Genomic DNA, 11,705 nt, shown 5'->3' on the forward strand with positions numbered 1-11,705 from the left:
AGCCCCAGGTTCATAGACTTTTTTTTTTTTCCAATTTATTTATTTTCAGAAATCCGGTATTCATTATTTTTTCACCACATCCAGTGCTCCATGCAATCCATGCCCTCTATAATACCCACCACCTGGTACCCCAACCTCCCACCCCCCCCCGCCACTTCCAACCCCTCAGATTGTTTTTCAGAGTCCATAGTCTCTCGTGGTTCACCTCCCCTTCCAGTTTACCCCAACTCCCTTCTCCTCTCTAACATCCCTTGTCCTCCATGCTATTTGTTATGCTCCACAAATAAGTGAAACCATATGATAATTGACTCTCTGCTAAAAACATTATTCAGTGTTCTCAGTGTTTGAAAGTTATAGTGTTTTTTTAGAAAAGAAAAAAATTATCTCAATTTAATAGTCACTGCATTATCCTTCTATATAGATTATATATTTGGGAACAAAAATAGAATCTTTCAAACAGGATCTCTCATGATTGCACTTCTTCATATCACTAAATAGGTGTTATGCTTATAACAGTTAATTAATCCAGTAAACATTCATCAAATGGTGGTATAAAGATACTAGATTGATAGTGACAGAGTAGAAGTGATGTACTGATCATGCTCTGGGCTCTCAAGTACAGAGAAGGAAAATTAGATGGAGTCCGTACTTACTACACTGAAATCTGACTTGTGGGGTGACTACTTTTATGTTACTTTTCATTTTCTTGAACCATGAATGACTCAGCATGTATGTGTGAGTGTGTATGGTAGGAAGACAAAGCCCAAAGTGAGCACCAGAGCCCTGGGAAGGGAATCAGTGGTGAGGGCTACTTATCCACAGCTGTCCAGGCTTGGCTGGACACCCCAGCCAACTTGCTCCTCCCTCCCTCATTCCCACATCTGTTCAGTGCAGCAGAAAAAAAGGATCTGCTCATAAGGTAAACTATCTTCTCTTCAGCCTTTTTTTTTTTTGTTTTTTTCTTCTCCTATCTCTTTGAAATGTAGAAATGTGCCACTTCCATTATTGAGAGCCTGACTCAATAATCCCATCATTTCTAATGGAGAGCCCTTAAAGGACACCTACTCAACCAGGAAACCTTATGATATCATTTAAAAAAAAAATTAGTCATGATATGCTAACTTTGCAAGAGCTTTCTACTTCTAACAGTTTTCTTTTATTGCCAATGGTTCAGACAAGAATGTGGCATCTTGTTTAAAGTGACCCCCCCCAAAAAAATTCTGAAAACAAAACTCCAAAACAAACCATTGAATAATAAGGATCCAAACAGTCTAACCTAATTTTCTACTATATCACTTGAAACATCACAAAATTCAATAATCATGATTTGGTTTTATTTTATGAAAATATGTACCGAAAAACAATGTGACAACCAAAAAGGAAATGGTGCCAATTTAAACAACTTTACAAAGTACCAAATGAGAGAATAACGGTGTGATTAACACATTTCTTTGAGTGACAAATTATACTTGATTTTGTTATGCGAATCCTAGCCTCTGCTAAGAATTTCTTAATATATACTCGTGATTACTTCTCTACACAAAAGATGATTTTTTTTTTTTCCATGAAAGAGCAAATTTAATTTTGGCCCAGGGTGATAAAAGTTGCTAGTCCTTCACTGTCAGAGAATTTAGGTATAATTTTTGGAAAGTGATGGTGGTATTCGGAAAGCTGCATGGCAAACAGAAATAATCTCTGCATTTTTAGAATAAAAATATCAGTATCTGACAATACAGGCACTTAGGACTCTCTCCAGCTTTTTTTTAGGAAACGCTGTCAAAACAAACAATAGCCATCCTCTTGGTTTCCAGTCATTCTAGGTAGATGCACTCAGAGCGAAGCATTTGTGGCTTTATTTGGGGAAGGGGTAAACATTTCCTCTTATTTGAAAGTCTAAGAGCAGCTAGAGATCAGTTTTCCCCTCTTCCCAGGTTATCTTCCTCTCACCAGGTCAAACTATCACAGGATTTCCTCATTTAGACACCAGAGCAGGGATTGCAAACCTTTTTCTCTTTAAAAAGAGCCAGATGGTACAAAATAAATGAAATCTTGCCATTTACGACAACGTGGATGGAACTAGAGGGTATTATGCTGAGTGAAATCAGTCAGTCAGAGAAAGACAACTATCATATGATCTCCCTGATATGAGGAAGTGGAGATGCAACATGGGGGGTTTGGGAGGTAGGAAAAGAATAAATGAAACAAGATGGGATTGGGAGGGAGACAAACCATAAGAGAATCTTTTTTTTTTTTTTTTAAGATTTTATTTACTTATTTGACAGAGATCACAAGTAGGCAGAGAGGCAGGCAGAGAGAAGGAAGAAGCAGGCTCCCTGCTAAGTAGCGAGCCCGATGTGGGGCTCGATCCCAGGACCCTGGGATCATGACCTGAGCCAAAGGCAGAGGCTTTAACCCACTGAGCTACCCAGGTGCCCCAAACCATAAGAGACTCTTAATGTCACAAAACAAACAGTTGTGGGGCGGCAGGGGCGGGTTGCGGGGAGTGGTGAGGTTATGGACATTGGGGAGGGTATTTGCTATGGTTAGTGCTGTGAAGTTTGTAAACCTGGCAATTTACAGACCTGTACCCCTGGGGCTAATAATACATGGTATGTTTATAAAAAATTATAAAAAAGAGCAAAAATCAAATGAATCACATATAAAAATGTATATAAAGAGAAGTACTGAAAAGAAAAAAAAAAAAAAAAGAGCCAGATGGTAAATATTTTACACTTCACAGGCCACATGGTCTCTGTCACAACTACCCAACTTTTTTATGCCACCGAGGTATAAAAGCAGCTCTTGACACTATGTAAATAAATGAGCGAGGCTGTGTTCCAAGAAAATTTTATTTACAAAAGCTGAGTGCGAACTGCCCAGGGTTTGCTGGCCTCTACTTCAGAGCATTGGCTTATCTTTTAGGTCATTTGTCAGGTTAGCTCTATAAACAATTTTCTAAGAAAACTGAAGAACTCCCCACTTCTCACATTTCACACTCCTCTTCCTAGATTTGATTTCCAGCCAATATCATAACACCAGGGTGGGAGGTATTTGTCACCGTGGCAAGGAACAGTCCCATATTCTTCCTAAACATGAACGTGAGTTCAGTTTGAAAAAAAACTGTGAGATGAATCACTTGAAGTAAAATGTGGTTCAAAGAGGTTGACTCTAAGAATTAGCTATGCTTAGAGCAGGCTTAGACAAAAGGTACAGAGCTAAGGACTGAATCATTGGTACAAGGTCATGGCTGATACTGCTCTGGTGTGAAGTGCCAGGGATAGGACTAATATCCTTAGGCAGATATGATTGGAGACAGGCTTAAATATACTCCAAGGCTAGCAGGCAGGCTGGTTCTCTGCAGAGACCACCAGGGACAGCAAATGGTTGGTTTTAAAAGGAACTAGGACTACCTACAAGAGTACTACGTACTGAATGTCTAAAGTAGGCATTGTGTGAACAGAATCTCATTTAATCTTCAGAGTTACTCTTTGAAGTAAATCTTGGGAGCCCCCATTAGTGAAGAAAGGAGAGCTCAATGATGCCAAAGCCTTGGTTACAATAAAACAAAAGATGAGTTTAGGTGGTATCTACCTGAATTACAACAAATTCAGAATGTGAATTCCATTGTGCTCTTCAGTCTGACAGTGACTGGCAACATGGCAATGTTTGTTTTATGTAGTCTATCTCCTGGCCCACAGCTGGAGCAGAGGTCAAGGACTCTGAGGGGGAAAGGTCACTGCAAGAACTCTATGTTCTGAGAAAGATGGCAGCTCTATCAACAGCTATGCAGTTCTAGAAATATTTGGGAAAATCCATGAATTAGGGTTATAGAATGTCCCAAATGGCCTCAGACTGACCTTTTCCTTGGAACGTGGACTTTCAGTGCTAAAATCCAGAGTGCTCCTAGTAAACACGGAGACTTATGGATATTTAGGTGTTCAGGGCTTATGAGAAGCTCATGAGCTACCCTATGCCAAAGCTGGTTCACAGCTGTGCACAAAAACTGTGCATGTTTTTAGGAATTCTTCAAGCCATTGGTTAACCATTATTAAGAATCAGTTATATAAGTATCCAATTAATTATATTAAAATATTAATAAAAATTCAAAAGTCACCACTTTCTAATTTTGAAGTAGTTTTCTCACGCCTATGATTTGAGGTTATTTATGTTTATTGTGTTAATCCATATGGTATAAATACTACAAATGATGGGCTACTGCATATCTCTTCCCGGCTGTATGTTCAGGGGCATCGTGCTGGTAGCTTGAAATAGGAGGGAAGGTGTTTTGCTGTTGGTCCAGAAAGCGATAAGGAAAATGTTAACAATGCAGGTTAAGCTTCAAGGTGTATGATGTCTGTAGCTGGTGCATTGTGTATAGCACACTCAATAAAGAGGAAATATTCTTCAGTATTTGGGAACTGTTAACTTTCTCAATTAAAACATAGCTCACAGAATTAACAAATGAGCAGTTTTAGCTTAAGTCTTCTTTGTTTCACTTACATCATACTCCTTAAAGGAAACAAAATATTAAGCACCATTCATGCTGCAAATACACCACCTCATCAGCTGAAACTGTAAGTGGACAACAAATAAAAGAGTTTGGCAAAAATCTACTAAAACATTTGGTGAGAATTAATAGGTTATATGCAATGACAGTGGTGAGTATTTACATTTCATTATTAATTATAAATTTTGTACCATTGTTTATATTAATGAAATTTATGATAAACATCTGTTTATATAATTCCATATCTAGATCTATAGCTATATATTCTTTTCTAGAGAGCCAGTTATTAACTATATCCCAGTAGAATCTTGCTCATAAATTATGGAATGTATAGCAAGCAGGAGGAAAAATCTGAACCCCAGTAAGCAGTGGGTTTGAGTTTGTAGCCTTTCAGCTGCTTTGTTCAGAGATGATGGGTTTCTGGGTATAGCTGAGTTTGTGCATTCCATGTGTCTAAGCAGAAAAAGATTTTGCAAAAAAATTCTAATAATAAATAGCATAAGAGACTGCCATCTTTGTGGTATTCATGTTCATCTGTCTTTCCAGGCTATATAATTATATTCTGAAATGCTGTTTCATTGCCTAAAAGTCTTTTGTGGGCAAGTCCCTTTATGCCAAGCGTTTTCCATCTACAATGTAAATTCCATGGAAGGAGAAGCTGAGATTATTTTGTTGATTACTGACTCTTTGAGACACATAGTAGCCTCAATACCTATGTAGTGGCCGTACACATAAAGGATTGAAGGCATAAATTCACTTTTATCATCCTTTCTTAATGCTAGAAGCTGTGATCTCACTTTTTTTAAGGTTTCGTTGTGGGGACAGGGTAACAGTAACATTATTCTTACCATACCAGCATACTGATACCCACTTTGATTAGACCTGAGTTTCTCAGATATTCTCCCTGCCTATCTTTAAGGTCAGGCCAGGGGCTTGGTCTGGGGTCAGAAGTGGCCTGCTTCAAGATTTCTTTACATTTCTATATTTACACTTTAAAAATCACATTGATCTTTGCATTTTTCTCCAAAGAGTACCACATTTTTATTAACTGAAAAGATCCATCAAGAGTTTTTTATGAAGTATATTAACTAACTTTTCTTCTGTAAATCTTTGAATAAGTTTGGTGTTCCTGTTAAATCTGCTTTGTTTGTCCTGTAAGAGCTTATTCACATACACCTGGCATGTACTCCAAGATTTCATGTAACAGAACACTGCTTGAAAAGTTTTACATAGCTACTCATGAAGTACTCTCTGAATAATTTACGCAAGTAATAAAATATTCCCCTGTAAGGTTTACATTGTAGGTAAAAACAAAAACTAAATATTCCCTCCACCACCAATCACTGTTAAAGAGAAAGACAAAAAATTTAAAAAAATGCAAAATATTTTACTGAAAAATCCACTTCTATCTCAGGATGTTTAAAGATCATACCAAATGTAAATTATATTCTTAATAAATTTAGTATTTAAAGGGTTAATAAAAGAACTCATTAAAATAAGATAACATTTTAATTCACTGAATGCTTTACATTATTTTGTATTGTATTTAATTGCTTAAAAATTAAAATTAAGCCCCTAAAAAAGAATGTGATATGTAGTTACTATGATAATATATTCAGCACCAATTACTGACATTATGATTATGAAATTATGCAATATTGCCACCATGTTCTTATATTCTTGTTTCTTTAGTAATCATCATCAATGATTTTTTTGGAAGCAAGTTGTGTGAAGAAAGGCAGATAAGTGCTCGTAAGCACAAGCAACCTAGATTACTTCTTGGCACAAATTTCCTTTTTTCCTTTGCCTTACTATTGTTAAGTCCTAGATGTAGGCAACAATATCATTTAAGAAAAAACAAATGAACAAACAATATCATTTGAGGCATTTCCTTGCTACTCAGCAGAATTCTCTTTAACAAGATGTTTTTAATGGAGTCTTGATTTTCTTTTTTGAGGAACTTGAATTAATAGTGCCTCAACAACACAAGAACTGTTGAGGCACAGAGGCATAGTACTATCCTCAGCTTCCCAGTAGGTCCATATGTCTAATTTTAAAGTTTCATTAAGACTGGATAAGAGTGGAGAATAGGAAGGCAAGATAGTGGAAGAGTAGAGGATCTCATTTTATCTGGTCCCTTGAATTTGGCTGGATAACTATCAGATCATTCTGAACAACTATGAATTCAACCTGAGATCTAAGAAAAAATTGTTGAAATTCTGTGAATAGAAAAGCGGCCACTTTTTGCAAGGTAGGTGGTGTGAAGTGAATTGGAGGGGATATATGGGAAGCTAAATGGGGGTGGAAGGAGCTCCATAAGCTGGCTACCAGAAAGTGATAGAGCAGCAAAGCACAAAATCAGAACTTTTCCACATCCGCTCCAGTGATAGAAGTCCTTGCCTGAAAGATACTCAGATGGTGAAGCAAGGCAGACTCCTACATGGTTCAGTGTGGTCTGAGGATCCATGGGGTCACGGAAAGAGTGGGGGTGCCTAAAACAGCAGAGTTCCAAACTCTGGAGCAGGGAAATTGGAGCCGGGAAACCAGCTAAGTTCAGTGAGCCTGGGAGGGGGCTCTCAGCTCAGTTTGCCATAAACTGCAAGCTGTGGCTCCATCGGGTGACGGCTGTCTATGCAGGGACCCTGCAAAGGTGGAAACCTGGCAACCCTTGCCTTCCCCCAGGAGGAGTGGCGTGGGTGTGCACCAAAGGAGTCTGCAGAGTTTGGTGCACACAAAAGTGAAGGTTGCTCTTCCCTGAGGGTTTACTGAAGAGAGGGTGTTCCATTTTTTCAGCTCCAGGATTGGAGATCAGAACAGGCCATTTTTATTTTCATCCTCTAAAGCAGCACCGAAAGCCTTCAGGGAACAAAAGCCACACAGAACAACCCTAAGCAGCTTACAAGCAAGGGGCAGTGCAGCTCCATCTAGGCAGCGAGGCCTGAGAGCACAGCAGGCCTCTCCCACAGATGAACAGCTTGAACATCAGGGGAATACCAACTTCACCGAGCACATAGAACTGCAAAACTCCAGTGCTAGGGCAAAAAGGAATGTAGAATTTGAGATTTCTTTCTCAAGATTTTTTATCTCTCAGCTTAAAATTTTCCTTTTATTTTTCCTTTTTTTCCTTTTCAACTAGTTTCCTGTTTTATCACCTCTTTGTTATTGAGTCTTTTACTTTAATTTTTACATTTACATTTAATAGATATATTCTTCATTTTTGGCTTCTGTTCACTCTATTCAATTTTATTTTTGTAATATATAAGTTTTACTTTCTTTACAATTTGGGTATTTAGTATCTTCTAACAACAAATGAAAATATACCCAGGATCATGTAGATCATCCTGTTTTGTCTCCCTAGGAGATTATATACTCCCCCCTCTCCTTTTTTCTTTTTCTTTTCTTTTTTGGTTTCTGACATCTTGTCTAGTGTGTATTTTGCCTAGGTTGTGATTGATATTTTTTATTTTGTTCTCTCATTGATCCATTCTTCTCTGGGCAAAATAAAATTCACAGCAAAGGAAAGAACCAATGGTAATACTCCCTGCCACATCAGGTCATGATCCTAGGGTCCTAGGTTTGAGCTCCATATCCCTGCTCAGTGAGGACCTAGTTTCTCCCTCTTCCTCTGTTCTCTCAGACAAATAAAAAAAATCTTTTAAAAATACACTCTAGGCCACAGATGTAATCAATATGCACATAAGTAAAATATCAGAGCTGGAATTCAGGATAATGATTATAAAGTTACTAGCTGGGTTTGGGAAAAAAAAGCGTAAAAGACACTAGAGAATCTTTTAGTGAAGAAAAAAAATCTAACCAATCCTAAATTAGAAATGCTTTAACTGAGGTGTAGTCTAAAATGGATCCTCTAACAGGTAGGGTAAACGAGGCAGAAAAGAGAGTCAGTCACATAAGAAGACAAGGTGATGGAAAGGAAGGAAGCTGAGGAAAAGAGAGAAAAACAATTAGAGAACCATGATAGGAGGCTTCAAGAAATCAGTGAAGCCATAAAGTGAAATAACATTAGAATTACTGGGGTTCAAGAGGAAGAAGAAAGAGAAAGAGAAGGTTAATTGACCAAATCAGAGCTGAGAGCTTTCCTACTCTGGGGAAGGAAACAGGCATTCAAGTTGCAGAGAACCCTCCTCATAATCAATAAGAATAGATCAACACCCTGACATATAATAGTGAAACTTTATCTGTTTCAGAGATAAAGAGAAAATCATGAAGGCAGTTTGGAACAAGAGGTCCTTAAGGTTCAAGGGTAGGAACAATAGACTGTCAGCAGACCTATCCACAGAGACCTGGAAGGTTAGAAAGGGCTGGAATGATATATTCAAGGTACTAAATTTAAAAAAACATGTTGCCAAGAATATTCAGTAAAACTCATTCAGAATGGCAGAAGAGTAAGAGCTTTCAGGACAAACAGAAACTAAAAGAATTTGTGAACCCTAAACCATCAACACCAGGAAAATAAAAACAAAGGACATATTATGAGCAGCTGTATGTTAACAGATTAGGCAATGTGGAAGAAATGGATGCATTACTAGAAACTTATAAACTATTAAAGCAGAGACAGGCAGAAATGGAAAACCTGAACAAACTGATAATCCACAAGGAAATTGAAGCAGTAATCAAAAATTTCCCAATAAATAAGAGTCCAGAGCTGGTTGACTTGCCAGGGGAATTCTACTAAACATTTAAAGAAAAACTAACACCTGTTCTTCTGAAACTATTTTAAAAATAGAAATGGAAGGAAAACTTCCTCTCTATGGGGCCAAACCAGAGAAAGATTGCACCAAAAAGGAGAATTACAGACCAATATTCCTGATGAACATGGATGCCAACATTCTCACCAAGTCACTAGCCAGTAGGATCCAGCAGTACATTCAAAGGATTATTTACCACAACCAAGTAGGATTTATTCCTGAGCTGCAAGGTTGGTTCAACATTTGCAAATCAACCAGTGTGATACATCTCATTAAAAGGACAGGACCCTTAGGATCCTCTCAATTAATGAAGAAAAAGCATTTGACAAAGTCAAACATGATTAAAACTTTCTTGATTAAAACTTTCCAGTGTTGGGATAAACAGAACATACCTCAATAGCATAAAAGCCATCTTTGAAAAGCCCACAGTGAATAATATTCTCAGGGGGGAAATTCTGAGAGCTTTTCCTCTGAGGTCAGGAATATGGCAAGTTATATCTACTCTCACCACTATTACTCAACATAGTAGTAGAAGTCCTAGCATCAGCAATCAGACATCAAAAAGTAATAAAAGGACTCATATTGGCCAACAGAAGTCAAACTCTCTCTCTGTCTTTGCAGATTGCATGATATTCCATGTGGAAAACCCAAAACACTCTACCCTCAAATCTCTAGAAATTGTACAGGAATTCAGCAATGTGGCAGGATAGAAAATCAATGAACAGAAGTCAGTTGCATTTCCATACACTAACACTGAGACAGAAGAAAGAGAAATGAAGGAATTAATCCCATTTACAATTGTACCCATTTACAATAAGATACCTAGGAATAAACCTGACCAAAGGGGCAAAGGATCTGTATTCTAAACACTACACTTACGAAAGAAATTGAGGAAGACACAAAGAAATGGAAAAGCATTCAATGCTCATGGATTGGAAGAACAAATATTATTAAAATGCCTGTGCTACTTAACAGTCTATATATTCATTGCAATCCCTATCAAAATACCATCAACTTTTTTTCCAGAGCTGGAACAAATAATCCTAAAATTTGTATGAAACCAAAAATGACCCTGAATAGCCAGAGGAATGTTGAAAAGGAGAACGAAAGATGAGGATATCACAATGCTGGACCTCAAGTTCTATTTTAAAATAGAGCTTGAGGTAATCATCAAGACATTATGGTAGTGGAACAGAACAGACTACATGGATCAATGGAGCAGAATAGAGAATCTAGAAATGGACCCTCAATTCTGTAGTCAACTAATCTTCTACAAAGCAGGAAAGAATATCCAATGGAAAAAGGACAGTCTCCTCAATAAATGGTTCTGGAAAAATTGCACAGCCAAATGTAAAAGAATGAAACTGGATCATATTCTTACACCATACACAAAGATATCCAAGGGCTGAAAAACCTCAATATGAGATAGGAATCCCTCAAAATCCTAGAGAAGATCACAGGCAGAAACCTCTGTGACCTTGGCTACAGCAACTTCTTGCTAGAAATGTCTCCAAAGGAAAGGGAAACTGAAGCAAAAATGAACTGTTGGGACTTCATCAAAATAAAAAGCTTCTGCACAGCAAAGGCAACTATCAATAAAACTAAAAGGGAGCCTATGGAATGGGAGAAGTTATTTGCAAATAACAGATCAAATGCTGGAATCCAAGACCTATAAAGAATGTACCAAATGCAACACCCAAAATACAAATAATCTAGTCAAGAAATGGGTGGAAGACATGAACAGACATTTCTGCATAGAAGACATGCAAATGGCCAACAGACACACACAAAAAATGCTCCACATCACTTGGCTTCTGAGAAATACAAATCAAAACTGCAATGAGATACCACCTCTCACCAGTCAGAATGGCGAAAATTAACAAGACAGGAAACAACGAATGTTGGTGAGGATGTGGAGAAAAGGGAACCCTCTTACACTGGGTGGGAATGCAAACTGGTGCAGCCACTCTGGAAAACTCTGGAAGAAGTTAAAAATAGAGCTACTCTATAACCCAGCAATTGCCCTACTAGATATTTACCCCAAAGATACAAATGCAGTGATCCAAAGGGGCACCTGTACCCCAGCATTTTTGGGAGTGATGACCACAGTAGCCAAACTAGAAAGAGCCTAGGTGTCAATCAATAGATGAATGGATATAAATGTGTGTGTGTGTGTGTGTGTGTGTGTGTGTGTGTGTATATATACACACACATATATGTACATATATATCTATACATTGGAATATTACTCTGCCATCAGAATGGGTGAATAATTGCCATTTACATCTAGGTGGTTGGAAGTGGAGGGTATCAGAATGCGTGAATAATTACCATTTACATCTAGGTGGTTGGAATTGGAGGGTATCAGAATGGGTGAATAATTACCATTTACATCTAGGTGGTTGGAAGTGGAGGGTATCACAATGGGTGAATAATTACCATTTACATCTAGGTCATTAGAACTGGAGGGTACTAAGCAAAATAAGTCATTC

The sequence above is a fragment of the Neovison vison genome, chromosome 1, assembly GCF_020171115.1.
Source record: "Neovison vison isolate M4711 chromosome 1, ASM_NN_V1, whole genome shotgun sequence".
In the NCBI taxonomy this organism is placed as follows: Eukaryota; Metazoa; Chordata; class Mammalia; order Carnivora; family Mustelidae; genus Neogale; species Neogale vison.